Source organism: Canis lupus, chromosome 28 (genome assembly GCF_048164855.1).
Source record: "Canis lupus baileyi chromosome 28, mCanLup2.hap1, whole genome shotgun sequence".
In the NCBI taxonomy this organism is placed as follows: Eukaryota; Metazoa; Chordata; class Mammalia; order Carnivora; family Canidae; genus Canis; species Canis lupus.
In genome coordinates, this window is record NC_132865.1 from 26959123 (window position 1) to 26982302 (window position 23180).

Consider the following 23180-nt stretch of genomic DNA (forward strand, 5'->3'; position numbering starts at 1 on the left):
CATATATATAATATGGAGACTGATAAGAGCTTATTATTCAAAAGGATGAACATATCCACAGTAAGGCAAACTTTATCCCCCCTTTTCTTTTTTTAATATAAGCAAGACTAATATAAAGTACTTTTCAGGAATGGTTTCATTTTGAGAACCATCAGGAAATAGCTTTTACTTAAGTATTACCTTGCAATACTAATGAAACATTAGTATTGGGAAACCAAGCATTTTCGGTGGTGTAATATATATATATATATATATATATATATATATATATATATATATATATAATCTCAGAAAATCTCTATGGATCTGAAAGTGCCAAGCAGCTTTGAAGATATCTCTCTCTATTCCATTCAGAGGCTTTCAACGAGAGATTTTATTTCCATAGGGAAGTGAAATTCCAAACTTTCTGAAAGGTGTTGCTAATGATTTCTCAGTGTTCAATATATGCTGACTATTCAAATAAGCTGGCATTGTTAATGTAATTGTCAGCATATTTTAGAATATCATGTTAAAAATACAGGGTGTGGCCCTATACTTACATTACTTTTATGTTTGGTTTTGGCTTGATAAGTTTCAGATTAAAAAGGCAGGAACAATTTCTTTGAATTTCACCATTGTATAAATGACAGAGGGATGATTTTAGTATTTCTCATTATGACTAGATATCATGAAATAGCCACATGGTCATGTTCATATACCATAACTATTCTATGGGAGACATTTAAATTATGTTGTCTTGTGGGTCTTGACCTTGATAACACATGCTCCCTTCAACTGGAGACATAACTAGAACTGATAAGACACACATTTTAGGTGGGTTTTGTATTGTCTTTTGTAATGCATCATTCATAGATTTTTTGGAGTGCTTCAGATAATCATTATATGTTTTTTCATATTCTCTTGATTTCTATCTATTGCTGAGAAAACGCTCCTATATTCTGAAAAACAAAAACAAGTGGGGAAAGTGAGAACTCTTCCTTAGGTAACCTCTGAACAGAGGAACTTTGTGCATTATGCAGCCGAGGCCATGCCAAAATGCAATTTGGAGGGTGTCCAGCCCTTCATTGGAAAGTAATGGTTTTCACTGAACTGAGTTATGACCAGCTGTTTACAGACAGTCTGTGACATACTGATAGAGCAGAACACCGTATGTTGCTTTCCAAATCAAATGATACAAGAAGTGTGACAGAGTGGAGAAACATCTGTCATTAGCAATTTTCAGCACGCTTCACTAATTCTGGACAAAATACGAGTAATGAACTTACCGCAGGAAACTTCAAATACTACCACTGCTGAAACAAGGATATAAACAGCAAGTCCTCCTAATGGCTTCTAATTTAATTCATTTGCAGTAAGAAACAAACAAAGTGGGTTATTTGTTTTTGATCATAGGGTAGTAAATACTAATGCTGATCACAAACGCTTATTTTAATCAAAGAATAGGGATTGTGAAATGCAACTTTCTTCAAGTTCAGATAGAAAGCTTTTCGTCTTCTTTAATTGTTGAAGCAGGGTGTGTTTTTTGTTTTTGTAAGCAGTAGGGTTGGAGAACGCACCCTGACAGGGATGCAATCATCCCCGTGTGGTGTCTGAGTGTGACACTCTGCGCTGGGGATTGCTAGGGCTCTGACAGATTTGTTGGACCTGCAGTGATATTTACATAACATTAAATGTTCTTAGTCTTTCTACTAAGGAGCTTGTATAGAAGAATGTGTTAGGTCTTTCTCAAGCTGCTTTCCCCCTACCACTTCTCATCTTGCTGGGTGTTTTTTTTTTTTTTCCTGGCTGATAATTTTCATTTTGCGGTCCCACAAATTTTCACAGTTCTGTAACGAGCGCATGGTCTTCATACAGCATCCACATGGTTCTCTACTGGTCGACGTCACACTGTTGATGAGATCTTGCAGCCAAACCATGTGAAGGCTGCAATCTGTGAGCATTTTTCTTTTGTATCTTTGCAATCAATTGAGCTATTAAGCCGTTAACATTCAAGGCCTACTCAGCTCAGCTTACGCCCGGTTAGCGCCAATACGGCAAAATTCCTAAATGGACAAAATTGAGTTTGACTTAAAGAGAAAAAAAATGGCGAAAGGTTGTTATTCTTTATCTGAAGTTTCGACTAATCTTCAGAAAAATGGCAATGTAAAATGCAGACATGAGATCTTGCCCAATCCGTTGGTGTTCTGCCGATGGGACCTACTTTGGACTGTGTCCCAGAACAAAAAGACTGAACGCCATTCGGAACTGATGACTGTAAAATGAGTGTAGGAGGTCTTTGAGGAGCTTCTTAATTACAAAATTATTCATGATAAAATGGCACTGATCTCAAATTCCCAGTTTCTTGTAAATTTTAGTGTGGAACCACATAAAAATGGTTTATAGCTTTTTGACACCTTAGGTAAACCAGATCCAGCCTCAAAAGGTTGTGGGGGAAACCATCTCCAAATACCTTTGAATGTTATACTCTTCTTCTTTCTCTTTTCTTTTCTTTTTTTTTTTAAGGGAATGACATACTGACTTATCTATCTTTTTTTAAGCGATCCCTAAATTATCTTATGGTTGAGAAGAAATATTCTAAGATATGTAAATGCTAAATTTTTCTGGTTTTTATAGACATCTGCATTGAAAAACAAAACAAAGTGAAAATATAGATGCCATTGAAACCCATCATTACGTTTGTGATCTAGATAATAAAGTAAGCAGACCCGAGCAATTCGCTAACACTAACGCTATTCTTTACATAAACAGTAAATGTTTAGATTTTCCTGTTCACTGACTAACAGCACACATATCATAAACACTAAGCTGTTATAGTACGTTTCGTGTGTTGATTCACTTTAACAGTTGTTAGTGTGAAGACAGGAAAAGAAAAGTGGGTGTAATGAGACCATGTGCAGTATGCTGTGAAAACAGAGGCCCTTATTTGGCATAATGGGTTGCACCATAAGGGCCATAAAATTGTGCATGTGTTAGTATCATTTTAATTATTACGGGTGCCACATGTTAAGCAGAATAGCGGAACTACTAAAACAGCTTCAAAATCCTTACTGCTGATCGCTGCATTTAATTACAAATAGGAACATTTGGAGATAGGTCACCATAAAACCCTTCTGTTGTCAAATGAGCTCAAATCTGATTTTTGTAATTATGTTTTTATACCACAGATCCTGTTGAATAACTATAGGGAATAAAATTTTAATAAGTGCTGATTAAATGTAGGTACATCTTGCTTCCTAAGAATATTTATGAATGCTCATCACACTTAAATCAAGGTACCATCACTATTTTCCTGTGGACAGTGCTTTGATCATTCAACCTTAATGCAAATAAGCTGAATAAATTTATGTGCCATGAAATATTGTTTTTTTTTTCATTGAAGCATAAAAGCTCTGGATTTCAATTATTCATTCTGTTTGTGAGCACTGTGTACTATACTGTAATTCTCTAGAACCAAAGTGTTTTCATTATCCTACTACATGTCAGACTCAGTGGGATCTTGTAATTAACTTTTCTAAGGCAGGGTTTTATTGAGGAAGATGACAACTTATGTCCGTCTTTGGTTCCCTACTAGAATAAATATGGTGAGGGCTGGTACGTTCACTTTTTAATCTTTTTTTTCCCTTTGGAGTTATTTATTTTGTTTGTTTCTTTATTGGTTACTTGGGCTTTAAAAATTGTGAACACATTGTGTTTACCAAGAGAAATGGTGCTTTGGGGTGCTTCATATGTGTCAGATCCCTATTTTGTGAAAAATGGTTTTGAAACCTTGCATAATGGTTAGGCCTCCTAGCACTTTTGAATATGAAATTATCATAGTGTTTCCAATAGAGATGAGACATGGAGGATGAAGTGAAGAAGGAATTGCTAATGGGTAATGGCACATGAAAGTCATGAGTTATTACAAGGAAATAGGCCAGACACTGAGCTGGCATATTCTTAAATTGCTACCCTTTAATGTTGGTGTGTGATCTCACAGATATTAAAGCAGGCACACTTTAAGCCATCCATATGGACACATACATTTGTGGTCTTTATAAGCCCAGAAGGCATAAAATTCTTCTTACTCTATAAAACAGAAGTTTTATCCCTTTGATTAGTTATATTTCTTTAGAATATTCACATTCCATTGTATATTCCAGAAGCCCACATCATTAGAAAAGTTGCTCATTGAATTTGGAGAAAAGAATCTAGCTTTATAGCAAAGATATTTCTCAAGATCACTAGAGAGTTCCATTTGCAAAATTCCCCAGATTATCAGTTGTCATTAAGCACTTAATCCATACTTTAGACAGCTGTTTTAATCTCCAAGTGGCTCTGCAATGTAATCATTCAAAGAATAGTACATGTGCTCCAATCCATATCTCCATATCCACTGTTTCAGATAAATGGTAAGGCAGCATGTTAGTAAAGACCTGGAAGACACATATACCACGATGAGAAAGATGCCATCCCTGACGGCAGCTGTATATCACTTCCTGAATACATTATTTTGTTGCAATATCCAGAAGCAGGCTTCAAGGCTGCAGAACACACACTGAAGATCAAATAGTGCTTCTCTTTGATATAAAAATACAATATATGTATTCATGGTCCTAACGATTCTGGGTGGTTCCTAATTACCCAGTGCTGTGTGTTTATCATTTGGATCTGTGGTCTCTTAGTTATTGTCATTTTCAAGTGATGGGGGGATTGAGATTCGGCCAATGCCAAAGGCAAAGTTTGCAAAGTTATGCCTCTGTCATTTGAAAGCATCATTTGACTATGTCAACTTATTTCTTCAGCTCAGTTCTGATAAATAAACTAGATGTCTCTAAAACTCTATTTGGCCATTTGGGACCATTTTGAACTCTAGCAGTGATATACTCTACAAGGTGGTGTGTTAGTTGGAATTATGTCTCTTTATGAGCAAATTAATTGCAGAAAATCTGATAATCATTGAAATCAATCATGAGACTGGATAAGGAGAAAAACCCTACAGACACAAACATCATTTACTGGGAGTGATGTTCAGCATAGTAATTCCATTAATTTATGTCCCTATAACCGAAGAGCAGGTTTTATAATCTATCGGAATAAAAGAAAGGGTAAACAGAGATGAATGACAGAGTGGAGAGAGAGAAGGAATTTCTCGTTTTTCAAATTATTGAATAGAACAGATACTTTCTTGGATTGTTACATGTTTTCTGGTCTTCGTGGCTCTTCAACTCCTGAAGGTAAGCTAATCATTTGATGAGCTAATCATTTGCATCTCCAGCACCATGCAAATTCCAAGTCTCAAAGGAATAAAAGAAATTTAGGGCTGGAAAGGGGTCACAGGTAAGTCAAACCCGTTTTTCACAAGTAACGATATTCTTTCTAAATACTAATATGGTAGAGATCTACTGGTGGCTATGAATGCCCAGCAGTCCCCCAGGATACTCGCTGAGAGCAGAGTTCCAGTTAATCCATTCATGGTGTATCTTACTACTCCACACAGCGTCCAGCAAGAGATGCTTCCTAGTAAATATCTATTACCTAAAAGTTTCTAGATTATTTTACAAAATTGTCTAAAGAAAAATTTGTGATCAATCTTTGTTAAAAGCTGAATATTAGAAAAGAGGGCCATCTTGGCTTCCTGCTCTGATGGACAGGCTTTATCACAACCATCAAATGTAGATCAATAACTCAGAAACTTAAACCAGCCAACAGCACCCTTACTTTTGCCTGACCCATGCTGAGTTCTCAAAACTTTTACTGGAAATTTTTCTTTACGTCTCTTTTGAGAAAAATTGGTAATTCACTCCTACCACAGAAGGACTAATAGGGAGCATTGATAATTTTAAGAGAATTATTGTCTCGTAATTATTTTCTTCATGTCTTTTGGGTCCATAAATATAAGAACAAGAGGAGAATCTGTTTAGTAGAATCACTTGCTTCTTGAAATACTCTGTATCTCTGTATTTCTAATGGGAAAGTTTGTGTTTCGTTTTGTTGTTTTATTAGAGGACATAACTGCTGATGAACTTGGTCAAAGAGTTTATTAGCCAATTAATAGGGGTGTCTTAGACACCTGCCACTTCTTGTCTGGCTGGCTGTGCTGAGGCTAACAAGGCTAGCAGAGAAGCAAAAGGCAAATGGCATCATGGTTTCTGGCTCACTTTACATCCTGGTGTTCAGAATTCATTTGAAAATCTTTCACAGATAAAACAGTTCACATGCTGACTTTTTGTAAGAATTCTAAACACTGTAAACTACATTATGACTGTTTCATATGATCTCTCAATGTTTTCACGACTATGAAACTTGTTTTCCTTTTTAATGGGAAATTTGGTTCCTTTTATCTTACATGGCTTTCTGAAACTCATAAATGATGATAACTGCAGTTTTATTTTTCTAAGATATATGTCTACTCATGTATCATAAAATACTTCAAAATATTTTCCTAAGCTAAGTTGGGAAAAAAATATGTCACTCCTATTGAGAGATTTGAAAGGAACTTTATCTAGAAGCAGGTCTTATACTGATTGTGCTATAGGCTTAACATTGCTTGACCACAAATTTCCACAAACATGGCTTGTATGTCTCCATATGCTATTTCTTAAACTTTCTGTACAAATTATAAGTTAGAAGTGAAATTCTTCTTATTAGTATTTGACATTGATAATTATTTAAATGTTTAATGCCAAATATCTAGTCAAGGATTTCCTAATATGTGTATATAATATGTATTTATATATCCTTAAGTAAACATATATACTTGTATTTTATATGTACATATAAATGTACATGTTATTATGTTTTATGTATCCACACATACACACACAAATAATTCTTTTAGGTTCTGGTTTAAACTACAATTTACATCAAAAAAATCCTGTGTATTCAGGGAGTTGTATAGAAGTTGTACAACAACTTTTACTAAACAGAATACAACTACTCAGAAGATTGGATTTGATTTATCCTATTTTCTTTCTACTGAGAACTTTTAGGATGGGGGCAAATGAAAAGGAAACAAACTGATACTGGAAATTTTAAGAATGACTTCTGGAAGATGTCTTGTGTTAGTACCTGTTCAGGCCTTCTAAATTTGCATCCCCATATAGAAAGAAACCTTCCTGATGCACTCCCCTGTGCCCTGTTCCTTTCTCTAGTCCCCATGATCAGCTTCCATATCTTGTATATTCTATTGTTCCTCTTGTACCAGCTCACTTTTCCATCCCAGGATTAAGTGTGGACTATCATTAACTCATTCTTCTCCACCCAGCCTCTGGCTTCTCATCTTGCCTTCTCTGGGCCTATCACGGTGTGGAGTCTAGGTATTCACTCAATACATCTATCGAGTTGAACTGAGTTCCAGATGTTGAACAAATTGGGCATTCATGAAAGAATTAAGCACTAAGAGTGAGCTGGCTTTTTCACTCAACTGAACTTTCTGGTTAACTAAAAATTAATAAGAAGTTTGGTGTGTGGATTTTAGCACTTACTGGAAAATACTCCTACTTCATTAGAAAAAGTGTAATCAACCTGTCGGCTCTTCTACTGAGCATGAGTGAGTTTCTTTTAGGTCCAGATTCACATTAGACTCCCCTTGACTCTGCAACACAACACAGTCTGGTACATTGCAGGGGCTCAATAATTATTCATGGAACAAAAGAGTTGCTTATTCTACTTTCTCCTACAACATATTTATTGAATGTCTACATTTTGCTGGAATTTTACCAAACAGGATTTGTAAAACTATTTCTGGATAATTCTCAAAGAGAAAATTCAATTCGTTGAAAGCATACCCACACTGGTTTTCAATTTCTTTGGTGCCATAGTAATTGGGGCATTAAGTAAAGATTGAGATTTTTTTATTAGGAATACTTCAAGAAAGATATAAATAGAAAACATCTTGAGGGCAGGGACTTCAGATGCTGAATTTATAGACCAATTTTCAACAAAATGAATATCGATGACAGTTGGAAATGTAAACACGCTTTGAAGACGCGGAGCCAAAATTTTAAGTTGACCCTGAGTATGAATATACTTGCGTGTGTAGGGGACTTTTTTTAATTATAAAAATTACACTGATCTGAAAAGATGTTCAAGCTCCAATTTAATTTTGCACTCCTTCACGTTTCCTCCCACCTTCATATTGTTTGACAGTATGTTGCATGACTGTTGCCTGTAAGTGTGAAAAGTCAAGATGAGAGTTCACAGCAGGTTGATGGCCTGGAGATGAGAAGTCTGTCTGAGGACATTTCAAAGTTGTAAAGGTATTATTCTCACATGGAGTTATTTCTCAGTGGGTGTGAACAACAGCTACTCATCAAGCTGGTGTAGTGTGAAATAGAGTTTCCTGAAAAATGATGTGCAGACATATGCAGAAAGCCACATGCTTAGTACATGCACAGACTGCGTGCCTAACTTCCAAGTGTTCGAATATTTGCCATGAGATGAGCTAGAAATGCAAAAGTCCCCATCATCAGTAGCTGGGGAGAAACACAGCTTGGAATCACCATTGATTCATTGGGTTCCAGGCGCACACATGTTGAAGGACAAAAAGTGAACAGTGCAGCTGCACTGGAGAAAGAATGTTTGAAGAAACAGGAGGGACCTGGTGTCACATAAGACAACTGGAGTCTTTCTGTACAATGCTTGAAGACCTACTACTGCCTGAAAGCAATTTTGTTCATCTTGCCAAACACTGTGTCACCATTGTTGGGTAACAACCATGTTTTATTAATCTTCCCTGCAGAATGAGGGGATTCACACACAGAGTTACACCCATGCCCATGTGTTGTGTTCTGCCCAAGAGGCATCTGCCCACATTCAGACGTGGCTCCCCAGGCCAGGATGTATTATCTGTGTGTTAAATTTTCTTGTACCCTTTCTCCAAACAGCTCAGTGTTGCATACAGATCTTTATGTGAATGTTTTTCTTAACTTCAATGGTTCTTCTCATGACTTCTGACAATGCACAGTGAGGAGGGAGGCAGTGATGAGAGTGAAGAGCATGATTTTGGATAAGACATAAATCCAGATATACCTGGAATGGGCAGGGGGAGGTGGAGAGAAGACATCCAAGTGTTTATGTATGTATTTATTTTACCCCACATGTTTAAAAAAGTATTCAAAGTGGCTTACAAAAAAATAGATGTATGTCATAGGGCCTATGAAAATATAAACAAAAAATAAAAATTTTGAAAGAGAGGTAGACTCAAATATGCTAACTATGAGGGTTAATGAGAATAAGAATGAGTCATTTCACTACACAGATGGAGGTTTACTTATGTGGTTTGGTTGGCAGGTGTGCTGACTCCATGGTGTTAATCTTCAGGTTCATTGTGTGGGAGGCCCTAGTGAATTCTCTCTTTCAGTTATAAAAGACACAGATAAAGAGATGCAACTTGCTATGAATCCTAAAACTGGGCAGGTTGGGGGTCAGATATTGCTTCATATTCCAGAATTGTTGCTTGCTATTCTGCGAGGTTTGGTTGTCACGCAACAAGGAGGTGGCTGACCAAAAAAATATATATACCAGGGCAAATTGTTTCTCATTCTCTTTGGCATTAGTTTATTTTTTAAATAGCTTTTAAATTATTGAAGTAACACATGTTCCTTGCATAATCCCAAACAAAAGTATAAAGATGAAAATAAAGATCTCTAAACCAATTACTCAGCAACAACCCTGTTATTCTGGGGATGAGTTTTCTCATGCTTTGGTCTATTCATGCATAAACATGTCTATTGAATTCAAACCTACGGGTCTTCCTTGACTCTTCAATTTTTCACACACCCAGGGTCCAACATATTAGAGAATCCTGCTTTCCTGACCTTCACTATTCGTAGACTTTGGGTGCTTTTCCCCCCTTCTACAGCTAGTAGTACCTTCTCTAAGCCATGATAACCCTCCCTTGGCACATCCTCAATTCTTCCTCCCACAGTCCTTTTGGTCTCTTTCCAACCCTGAGTGAGAGCGATCCTTTGAAGATACAAGTCAAATCCGGTCTCTCCTATGTTCAAATATCTCCGTTAGCTTTCTAATTCACACTGAGAACAAGTTTGAATTCTGCGTTATCTTAGCCTACAAGGTCCTATACTATGTGGTCTACTCTATCCACCCTCAGATGGCATTCTGTTGTATTTTCATTACTGGTTACATAGTACTCCAGTTAACTATTGTTAACCGACCGCCTATTGACCAGTCTCATCGCTTCTAATTTTTTCCTGCTCTAAACCAGGCTGAAGCAAATGTAATGGGGGTGTACGTGATTGCACAATTATGCTGTTTTGCCTTCATCAGAAACATGTTGCCAGACTTCCTCTGCAGAAACATTATACCAATTACCCTGCCATCAACCTGCTTCTTTCAGGAGCCGACTCTGGTTATGGTTCAGCCTCTGTGGTGGCCAGAGACTACTAAGCAAGCCCTGGAATTTTGCATCTGAATTCCTATTTTGATGGTGGTGAGATTTTGAACTACTGTTGGCATCGAATCCAGTGCCAGTCTTCTTGCTTTGCCTTGTCAAATTGGACAGGGAGACGGCTGTCTTGCAAAAGTGGAATTGTCACTAATTGGCCACAGAGGAAAGATTCAAAATCTTGCCAAAAGTCTCCTGTATTCTAAGGGAATAAAAATCCTCCACATAACTTTCCCTCTCATTAAAAAGAAACAAACCCAAATGAAAAGCACTTTGTAAACTAGAAAGCATTGTATAAATGCAAGGCATCGTTGCTATTCTTGTTGAGGTGCTGCTGTGACTGGCACTGTGTGGGCAATGCTGCTGGGGTTGACTGGATGCATGGACAGGGAGGCCTGTCTGTCCAGCCTTCCCTTTTTACCAGCTTGTTATGTCCTGTTAAGAAATGTCAAGAAAGAAGCAACAATAAATAACTTTTGACTTCACTTTGGCTTTTTCATTTAGATTAAAGCAGAGTACTTCAGGTGCAGTCCACATACAAAATGAGCACTCTGTAAAATGTTTTGTCACTTGTAATGTTTGCGATTCAAGTTGGTTTTCTTTATTATGACAAAATGAATTTAGCAAGAGTTAAACATTGCTTCATACTGAAAATGACAACCACTTACTTTTGTCCATGGTGTGGACACTGTGGAGAAATTAATGGTCCATGAGAAATAGAGTTAAATCATTAATTTTTGTTCCAAAGTACCATGTAGTCCATAGTATTTTATTAAAAACATTGCATATCATTTATAAAAATCAAGCCAGATGATACTCTCCTGAACATTTCAGAGAACTGGATTTTAACAAATCTATTTCTATTTAAATTTAAAAGAATGCAAATATGTTTACAAGTCTAGAAATATGTATGTTGGAGTTTAAAATGTGAGTGAATAAATTTTCAGGAGTTAAACCACTTATTTTTAGAATTTAAAGTAGGTTTTAATTTTAGATTTTCCTAAAATGAAACAAAAAAAAGACAAATGCTGCCTTCTATAAGATGTCAGAGTTTGGGGGAATAGCTAATCTTTGAATTATTCTCTGAGATAAATAGTATCTATTAATATGTAAGTTCCTTGCTTTTGTCTTCTTTTAAAAGAGGTTTTATGGCAACTCTACCTTTACCTTGGGTATCTCTTGGCCACAGTTGGCAAGACATCAAGCTTACCATAGTCCATTTGTTTAAACTTTCCAAGGATCAAAACTGGAAAAGGAAGGGAAACCAAATATAAGTGAAAACTATTGAAAGAATAAATAGCACCATTTGTTTTGGATTAATAATCCATATTCTCAGTCCAATATTTGCAATTTTAGTAACATGCAAGATTGCTAAAGATCCCTCTTCTCATCATTTCCTTGTCAAATTTTCACATGCAATCATAAATAATTCTTAATTTGGATCATTTTAAAAGGTTAGATTAAAAAGTACATCTGACATTTTAGATTCAAATAAAATAAAACTTCAGTTTTATTTCATGAATCTTTAGAGATCAGCAGAGACTTAAAGTAACCTATTCTGACTCTCTGTCAAGTAAGCCCATATCCTGATGAAGATTCTATTTATTTTTTTGAGAGAGAGAGAAAGAGAAAGCAGGAGAGCACAAGTGTTGGAGAGAGAGAAGCAGGCTGCACATCGAGCAGGGAGCCCAAGGTGGGGCTTGATCCCAGGACCCTGGGATCATGACCTGAGCCAACAACAGCTGCTTAACAAGCTGAGCCACCCAGGTGACCCTATCCTGATTAAACTCAATAGTTCATCCTGCCCTGCCTTGACCAGGGTAGAGGAAAGTTGATGGAGAAAATGACATCATCAGGATGGTTGAAACAACCTCACTTTATGACCATGAATATCAACTAGGTTCTCGGAACTGTGGGACATTATAGTTCCCAAGAACAACAATAAAACAATGACCTAGCTCTTGCCAAAGACAATGTTCAATGTTCAATGCTCTCTTATTTGTTCAACGTCAGATGTTCACTTCTCTTCTTGGAACACATTCTTATCCAGAGCTGGGATACACACATACCTGCTCCTCTTTTCCTCCCTAACTTCCTTTCTACTTTCTCTGCATCTTTTGCTGGTGCTTTCTCCTCCATCAGCATATCGGTAGGCTCTGGCATTTTCTCTTTGGCTCTTTAATTTTCTCTACATTCACTCTTTTCTGGGCAAATTCATTTAATTCCATGGTTTTTCCTACAGACATTCTGATAATTCTAAAGTGGAAACTACAGACCCATCAGGCAACTCCCAGACTCTTTTCTCCTGTGAGCTCTAGATTCACCTTGTCCAAAGCCAACTTTATATCTCCATTCAAATGTCCAGTGATACCTCAATCTTAACCAACTTGAAATCCCTACAGTTAATAATGCTCTTGCTCAACTGTTCCCCACCTCCATCTTCATCCAGCTGCTCAGGCTCGAATCTTAGCAATCATTCTAGATTAATTTCTTTTCTTCACTCTCTACCTCTAATAGTTTGGTGATTCATTTTGGCTCTTCTGTCATTTCACTGCTCCCCTACTGCCCAAACTGTCACATCACTTACCTATGCTGTAGAAATACCTTCCTAAATGGCTTTTTAATTTCTATCTGTCCCAACAAAATCTTTCCACCTTACAGCAGCCAGATTGATCTTTCTAAAGCATAAAGCAAATTATGTCAACTGTTTAAAATGCTCTGGTGTTTTCCTGTTGCAGCAGAAGAAAATTCAAACTCCTACAAGGCCCTGTGTGATGTGCTCTCTGACCTCATCTTTCCCCCACCCCCGTGTTCAGTGGGCCACAATCCCCACAATCCCCAGTCCCATTGTTGGCTTCATCTTCTTTGCACACACCCAGAGCATTCCCTCTTTAGCATCTTTGGTGTTTCTTCTATTTGCAATGTCAGTACAAAGGCTGCCTCTGTTCCCAGTTCCACTCTCAACTGAAGTCTCCCTTCCTCTGAGAGCCCTTCTCTTTCTACTCTGGCTAAAGTAGCTCCCTCTCTGCCACCATCTACAGTATCATCTTATTTTATTTTTGTCATAGCACTTCCCAATGGTATGTGAAGTTCATATGTTTCTGACACATTTAGTCTTCCTCTCCCTTTTCGTAGGAGGTAAGATGAGGAGGGCAAAACTCTAATCTTGTTCACCACTGTATTCCAAATGTCCAACACAGGGCCAAGAACAATGCATTGGAATGTAATTGTGACTAACTATTCCATCTCCTAATTTTCAGATCAGGAAACTGAGACCGAGAGAAGTAAGATAGCTTTCTCAAGGTCATATCAAGTTAGTAAATAGAGCTATTATTTGAACATGTAAATAAAGTATTGAATTCAAATAGAATTCAAACAGGCTAGAGATAGATGCAAAGTGCTACCGGCACTCAGGATGAGGACACATTGTTGAGCATGGGCATGGGGTGGAAATGTGTGTTGATGGAGACCTCAGGAAGAGAGGCCATTTTGGCAGTCATGAGGTTGAGAAGGGTGTCATACATAGTAGGACAAACATCCTGTGCAAGAGCTTGCAGGTATGAAGGCAGATGGATCCCAGAGGAGCGCCAAGTACTTCTATGGTTTTTCATCAGAGGGTGACATGATCAGAGCTATGTTGTAGAGAGTAAGTTGCGCCCGAGTAAGAACTTTTTGAGCTGCCAGAGAAGGCGAATGCTTGTGAACTTTATTCTTATGTGTGGTGACAGAAGTTTTACAGCCTTCATGGAAAGCACTCGTCACCGTGAAGGCATAGAGGAGAAACATCTAAGTGTCACCTTGTTAGCTGGGTAGGATGAGGAGGGACTCTGTTCTCAAGGTCATGCTCTTCCAGCTGGTCTGAATATATCTGTCTATAATTTTGGAATCTCTCTACATGGGAGCAAAGAGTCACCTCATCTTTGATTGAGTATTGCATTTTAAAGCAGGGATGCCAAAAAGTAGAAGCCAGTCAAGTCCTGTTGGACTTACATTCTGGACAATTTTGGTCTGGGCCAGCTCCCACCATGGCTAGGCTGAGCATTCTTTTCACATTCCCGACTGGTCTTCTATAAGCACTCATGCAGTGAGTCTGCATGACTTCTAGGCCAAGAAAATGAACATGTATTTCTCCATAACTTAGTGCTCATCTGCCTGTCCTGAGAAATTGGAAAAGAACCCATAAAGAGAGGTCCTTAGGAGGGCTGAGGGATTTGTCTAAGTGCTGATAGGAGTCAAGAGACTTTGTTTTCTTCTTTAATTCAGGGGCACTTCATTGTCTTTTATAATCTGTAAGGGGGCTGGGCTGAGAACCTCTGCCAATTCTTTCTTTCCAAGAACCTGTCATCACTTAACCTCCCTTAATGAGAGTCTGTGTATAAATTTTCCAAATTTTCAGTTTTATAAATTCTAACCACAGTGAAAACTATATATTGTATATATCATATGCATTCATGTCTTGATATAGTATTAGCATATTTATTTTTACTCAAGATAATTTGTCATATGTTTTTTGTTATTTTAATTGGCAAATGTTTTTAAAAATTCTCTGTGAAAATTCTACAGAAAATATTCTTCTGTCCTACAACATATTTAATTTACTCAAGAACTTCAGGTCTATGTAGTCAGGAAAGACTCAAGTATCCCATAAATTTATACTTTGATTTTCAATATATTTTGGCACAAAAGGAGAATAAGAAATTGGAAGTAATTTTGGCTTCCACACTTGATTTATATTTACTTGCGAACTATGGTTCCATTGGTTAAAATGCTTTGAAAACTGATGCTAATGAGATTTAAGTCCCCATGAAATGCGAGTGTGATTTTCTCCCAATTTTTAAATTTTTATTTCTAAAATAATTATTATGTTAATTTATTTCCAACAATTCAAAATATTCTACTAGCTTTGGTTCCATACCTCCCATGAGACAGTCTAGAAGCAAGTATAATTAACCCTCAATTACTATCTCATAGAAATGGAGCAAAGATCAATAAAGGACTTTTCCAAGTAAAGTGTAATATATACATAGTTAGCAAGCAGACATTAGTAAGTGATTTTTCCAATAGATAATGTTTCCTCTCACCTTTAATACAGAAAAAGACTTGGTAGCTCTACTTTGTGTGTCTATGCTTATGGGATTTTCAATGCACAAACATTTAAGAGTTGTCATTTTTATATTTGTTAGGGCTACATTAAAAATGATAACTTAGATGAACATCTTGACTGCTAATCAACAAGATAAAATTTGATATGCTATTTTTATTTGTTTATTTAAGAAATAGTTATCAAACATTTATTCTAAGCTTGCCCTGTTCTAGCCAATGCGAGTTGAGTAGTAAACTAAACAATTTTTTTTAAAGTTTTATTTATTTGAGAGACTGAGCAAGTGAGAGAGAGAGAGGGAGAGAGCATGAGCAGGAGGAGAGGGAGAAGCAGGCTCCTCACTGACCAGGGAGCCCCATATGGGGCTCGATCCTAGGACCCTGGGATCATGCATGACCTGGGCTGAAGGCAGACACTTACGGATTGAGCCACCCAGGCCCCACCCCCTTTGTTTTTAAGCTAAACAATTTCTAAAAGTTTTTATTTATATTCCAGTTAGTTAAAATACAATGTAATATTAATTTCAGGCATACAAAATAATGATTCAGCACTTTTATTTATTTATTTATTTATTTATTTTTTTGATTCAGCACTTTTATACAGCACCTGATGCTTTTCACAAGTGCACTCTTTAATCTCCATCACCTGTTTCACCCATCCCCTTCCCCCATCCACCTCCCTCTGGTAAACATCTAGTAAACTACATTTTTTGGCCACGCAGAGCTTATGTGTAAATGAATCTATTTCCTTAACCTCTCCCTCCCCTTTCCTTCCACAATTATTTGTTTCAGTTATTTCATGCTGAGCATGCAAAGTCAAATAAATATGAGGTATATCTGCAAAAACCTTTAGTCTTCTTTTGTGAATTTTCACTCTTATTCCCCATTTCCATTTCCCAGGTTACAACTTCCAAAGCTATTTGTGAATTGAAGTAAGCATTTAAAATGTTATTTTTTCTGAGCCTAATTCAAGTATAAATGCTCTTTGCTCTTTCTTTTCTTTCTTTTTTTTTTTTTTTTTCAGAATGGCATCTTTAGAACAGATATAAAGCAATCCCTAATCTAGAACTTATGTGACAGTATTCACTTTTTGCTTATCAGCTTACCTAAAATGGACAGTCTTGACATTCAGGTCATTAATCCATTAATCCACTTACTTTTTGTGTATGGTGTAAGAAAGTGGTCCGGTTTCATTCTTTTGTGTGTAGCTGTCCAGTTTTCCCAACACCGTTTGTTGAAGAGACTGTCTTTTCCCCATAGTATGCTTTGGTGTTGATTAATTGACCATAAAAACATGGGTTTATTTTGGAACTATGTATTCTGCTCTTTTGGTCTATGTGTCTATTTTTGTGCCAGTACTATACTGTTTTGATCACTACCATTTTATAGTATATCTTGAAATCTGGGATTGTAATATTTCAAGGTTGGTTTGTTTGTTTTTGTTTTTTTTTTTAATTCAGGATTGCGGGCAGCCCCGGTAGCGCAGCGGTTTAGCGCCGCCTGCAGCCTGGGGTGTGATGCTAGAGACCCGGGATCGAGTCCCACGTTGGGCTCCCTGAATGGAGCCTGCTTCTCCCTCTGCCTGTGTCTCTGCCTCTCTCTCTCTCTCTCTCTCTCTCTCTCTCTCCCCACCCCCGTGTCTCTCATGAATAAATAAATAAAATAAAATCTTAAAAAAAAAGATTAATTCAGGATTGCTTTGGCAATATGGGATCTTCTGTGGTTCCATACCAATTTTAGGATTATTTATTCTAGTTCTGTGAAAAATGTTGTTGGTATTTTGACAGGGATGGCTTTAAATCTGTAGATTGCTTTGGGTAATATGGACATTTTAACAATATTTATTCACCCAATCCATGAGCATGGAATAGCTTTCCATTTTTGTCATCTTCAATCTCTTCATCAGTGGTTTTTTTTTGTTTTTGCTTTTGTTTTTTGTTTTTTATAGCTTTCAGAGTACAGAGTTTTCACCTTCTTCATTAAATTTATTTCTAGGTATTATTTCTGGTGTAATTGTAAATGGCATTGTTTTTTAAATTTATCTTTCTGCCACTTCATTATTAGTGTATAGAAATGCAACAGACTCTTAAATACAGAGAACAAACTGGCGGTTGCCAGAGAGAAAGTGGGTGGTTGCAGGAAATAGATGAAAGGAATTAAGAGTATACTTATCTCGAGGAGAACTGAAAAATGTATAGAACTGTTGAATCATTATATTGCACACTTGAAATTAATATAAAACACTGTATGTTAATGATGCTTGAATTTAAAAGAACAGAGAAAAAGCAAAATGCACAACTCTGAGCCATGTTTGAGGCAACCCTGATTCCGCATACCCCATATGTTGGGACTTTCATTTTGCTGCCAATTTCTAACCCTGTTTGACTTGAAATGGTTTGGGCAATAGATTATTTGACTGCCAGGGACTCAGAATTGACTTCTATCCTCATGGTCACTTTTAAGAAAGCCAGAATTTGCATCTAGAACCATAGAAACAGACAAATGCGTAAACCCAAAGAAACAATTAGCTTCCTATTACAACATTTTATCATCTAGTCCTGTGTAGGTCTGTGTCAACACAGATTGACAAAGTCATAGAATTTTATTAGACAATGTGAAAACTCATTTGCGAATTTTATTGCCGTCCATCATTGCTCACATTCACAGTCCAGAGGCTCTCCATTGTTGTGAATAACAATTGGGAGCAATGGATGGCTATGGCCAACGTAGAGGTTGCAATTTCTCACCGACAGGTGTTCTTTCCTAATTGCCTTCATTAGTTCCTCTTTATTGCAAGACTCCATGTCCTGATTCATATTCCCTTTACCGAATACCAAACCATAACTAACAGCTCCAGTGTGCAGCGAGACAAGCACCATACACTCACCAGGTACTATTTCAGTTCAGGAACTGTTGTCCATGGGACTGTACTTATTGTACAGTCTGATGGCTAGTGTTCTAATCTGCGTAGGATTTCAGGGAACATCTGTAGAAACAAACCCAGAAGTCTGTAATCTGTGAAATGTGCTGATGAAAAAAGGCACATCCTTTGAAGGTGATGGGTTTGAACTGAGTGCCCCAGAATGCCAGACCTACACTGCTACCCAACAAAAGCAAACTGCAGTTTTCCTGGGATGGAGATTCTGACATTTATCTGAAGATGATGCTTTTATTAATTATTCTAGGAAGCATAGCTTTTTTCTGGGATTTTTTTCACTTTAGTAACATCTAAAGTATAATTTTAACCAATAATACTGTATTTATATAATGTTTTACATGTATATACTATTTTTAATGAGTTGTTGAGTTATAACCCTATGAATTATGAGTATATATTATTAATTTCCATTTATTTTTCTCCTTCCTTTTCTTCCTTGACTTGTTCTTTGCTTCTCCTCCTTCCTTTTCTTCCTTCTTTTCCTCCTTCTTTTTGATAACAGATAAGGTAAGTTGAGGTCTCTATAGATGAATTTATTTGGCTAAATCTACACAACTAAAAAGTGGAAAAGTTGGAACTAAAATTCAGCTCTCTAGATTCCAAAGATTATACTTTTTCTACTGTCTCATGGGTCCTATTCCACAGAATGTCCATCAACAAAATGACAACAGGGAACATTCAGCCTATAACTTTCGTAAATATCTATTATCATACGAGCAAAGCATATGACCACATTTTTTTATTTTCTATGAACAAAGTCTGAATTTGATCACTCTTAAAAGCTCTAAGTGCTGAACTTTTGATAAAGTTCTATGTCTTTTCCCTTGTTTTTCATCTGATGGCACCATTTCTTCAGCAAGTCTTGGCTCTTTTAAGAAACAAGTCAGTGAGCATCACTATAAGATGAAAAGGACTAAAAAGTGAAAATCAGATACCAACAAGAGGTCAGATATCATAGTGTATTGGGGTCATAAATCTAAGGTGCCCAGTATTTGAGGGACTAGGGTGTACCCTGGGGCTGCAGAGGTGGATCAGAATGAGGGGCTCTGAGGGACAGCAGGGGGCGGGGGGTCCTGGCAAGGAGGTGAAATCAGGATGGAAACAGAAACTGATGCTCTGATTTGGGGTCCCAAGAAGGGTCAACCCCTACTCTGTCATCAACATCATGCTTTTCCAGGAGAGCCTGTCCCTGCCACCAGACCTAGATGCCAAGGAAGAAAATGTGAGCCTACCCCTGCCCAGCAGGCATTTGGTGCCCCATACCCTGTGGCTATGCCATGCCCCCAACCTGCTGCTCCTTCTGCCAGCCTGCTGTAGCCATATCATCATCCATACTGTGTCCCTGGACAAGGAAGGTAGTGGTTTTCCTTCCTCCTTTCTGTACACTGCAATGGGTGCCACCTTCAATTAGTAAAATCTCTGCCTCCCCTTTTTCTCCTGTCCCCCTGTGACATTAGATGTCTGTTTTTTATTTATTTTTATTTATTTTCTATTTTTAAAGATTTTATTTATTTATTCATGACAGACACAGAAGGAGAGAGGCAGAGACACAGGCAGAGGCAGAAGCAGGCTCCATGTGGGACTCCATCCGGAACTCCAGGATCACGCTCTGCGTAGAAGGCAGTCACCCAAACGCTGAGCCACTTAGGTGTCCGAAATGTTTGTTTTTATAGGTAGCAAATAAACCCAAACGCATTGTCTTCTATGGCAGGAAATTAATTGAGGAAAGGTATCAGAATTTTTTCTTTGGAATACATTGACGTGGTATCTGATTTGTGAGAAAGTTAATGAGTCCTAGTTTAGAATGGAGTTGAGGGGCCAGCAGGGAGAGATCGCATGGCCAGAACTCCTGGTCAGTTGCAGACCTAACAGGAAGAGATGCACCCTGCAAGCTGATATTACTTTACAACCCAGGCAATAGGAAAGAGGTTTTCTCTTCCCCTGGCAACAGCCCAGCCAATGAGGATAAAAGCCCAACCAATGAGATACAGACACAAGCCAACGGATGAGAAGCCACTATACTTCAAACTCCCAGTTTACTCCAATGGACTTTTTGTTTACAGCTACCCCTTCCAACCATCCCCCCTCCTTTTTTTTTTTTTTTTTTTAATAAAAGAGCCTCCTATCTCTGTTCTGTGGACAAACCTATGGTTTTATTGTAGTTCTGTGTCCTGGATTGTAATTCTCTGCTATTCCCAAATAAACCATGGGTGTTTTTTTTTTTTGTTTTGTTTTGTTTTGTTTTGTTTTGTTTTGTTTTGTTTTGCTAGTAAAATGAAGTGCCCAGTGTTTGGAGGTGTTCTGATATCATCATCACAAAGGAAAATCCCATTTATTCAGAGCGATTGGAGGGATCAGGGGTGTAAATTGCAGGACTGAATCGTTGGCAGTCTCAAGGTCATTTCAAAGACAACGCTCATTCTTGGACCATGGGATTTACACTTTGAAATGTGAATCTCATATTAAGTTACCATGCAGCACGCTATATCTTGCTATTTTTTTTTTCAATTCCTGGTGCCTGTATGCTTACCTCAACTGCCGTAGAACAATTCATCATCTCTAAATCAGTGACACAGCCTGAGATGGGACATCAGAGTAAGGCTAGCAGAAGATTTATAACAGGGAGTGGCAGGGTGTGAGTGTGTGAGTATGTATTTCTCTGCCTTTGCATTATATTTAGCAAGACCAGAGGAGTTTTACTGTTCTAGCAACGATGTCTTTTCAGTTCAGTATCATTGCTCACAACAATAATAACTCTTTTGGTTGTGTGGGGAAGTTTAAATTGCTATAAATAGCACAACTGACAGAGAATGTGTGCCATTCAGGATGTCCTTTCTTAAGGTGGGTTTCCTTCCACTTTTCCTACTTTTTTTCATGATGCTGCCTTTCTCCCTGGGGCTTCTCTGACTAACATTACCTTCACCTCTCCAGTGTTGCTCTGGCCCCCTCCACGACCAGCCCACATCACACAATAGCTGCCACAGAGAAGTCCTCTTGTTAGTTTAACCACCTGTGGGAAAACGCTACTGTTTTATCTATTTGTAAGCTTGTTATGTTCTGGTTTGTGACTTCAAAAATATTTAGAATTGTTTAAAGGAGGCTTGGCCCCTTTAAAAAGCAGCTTCAGCAAGCAGGATGACACAGGCAGTGATGAAAACCAAAGCTGTTGAGAGCTACAGCTGTCTGGTCCTTTCGTATGCAGATTTATGGAACAAGGAGGGGTGTTTGAGAAGGAGCTGAGGGAAGACTCACAAGAGAGTTGGCAAACACACAGTGAAGAAGAGGGGCCTCGTGCTTCAGTCTCCCAGGAAATAGGCTGACTCAAGGAATCAATAACATTAAGAATTGGACAGGAGTTGTATAAGCCTACTAATGTCATCTAGTCTAATCTTCTTACCTTACAGGAAGGGCAAATGATTTGTTGAAGGTCACAGAGCTAGTAAATCTAACTCCAGAAAACCTCTGAGGCCAAGTATAGCGTTCCGGTCACTATCTTTAGCCCTTTGCGGGACACATAGTAGCTGCTGATATTTATGTGTCTAATGTATGAATGATTGGAGAAAAGTATTTGTGGTAACACACGGATGTCTTAAACATCTAGCATCTTCTTGCACAACTTAAAGAAAGTTAGGAATCAAGCTAAGAGAAGGGAAACAAGTGAATCTTGTTTCATTGGTATTTTTGTCTGGATGAAGTTACATTTCTTTGGTGGTTTAGTTCACTGAAAACCTGAAGTGACTTTGGGTGCCTGCAAGGCCTTCAGTGGGCACCGACTCCATCATGAGCCATGCAAATGAGTGTGAATAAAGGTAAGCAAACAAGATTTTATGATGAGAGATTGTGTTTCTCAAAAGCTCCACAGTTCTTTTGCTTTTACATCACTCCAAAATGGTATCTCATTTTCTACAGTTTTCCTGATGGGGTATGATGTCTAACAGTATTCATTTCATACTTATTTCTCAAGCTGATCCTTGCCATGTAATTCTTATGCCAACTACCTAGAGGGTAAGCTTCATGAGCACCATGTCCCTCCCTTCCCCAGCCCCTCAGGCCTCTCCTCATTTCAGACACTAGCTGCAAGTTCAGGGGTTGGGCCTCTCATTCTTTTGACCAACTGGTTATAAATTTGGGTGTTTCCACTTCCCCCTTAGGTTTGATAATTCAATACAATGACTCACAGAACTCAAGATTCAGGATTAGAGTTTTATTATAAGGATACAGATCAAGATTAGCCAAAAGAAGAGACCCATATTTGGCAGCATGCCAAATATGAACCTTCTGTGTTATCAGGATGTGCCATCCTCCCAACACATCAGTGTGTATCACCAGTCAGGAAGTTCACCTCAGCTCAGTGTCCAGAGCTTTTACTGGAGTCTCATTATGATGACATGATTGAATCAACATGTTTGTACTCAAGCTCCATCTCCTCTCCCCTCCTGGAGGCTGGGCTGCTACCCTGTGGATCAGAGCCATGACCCTCCAGTCACATGATTGGCCTTTATGGTGTGGCCAGGCGTCTTCCCCTACCACTGCATTGATACAGACTATCAGGCCCATGATGAATACCAGAAACACTCCTATAACTTGGAAAATCCCAAAGAGTTAGAGGGTAACTCCCATGACCAATTGTATTACTCTATCAATATTTTAGTAAAGAACATATTTTGTTTAGAAAGAGGAAAGAAATGGATCTATGTCAGTAATGGTGCTTACCAAGAGTCTCTGGAGAGAGAAACAAATCCACTCACTGTGCTGCCT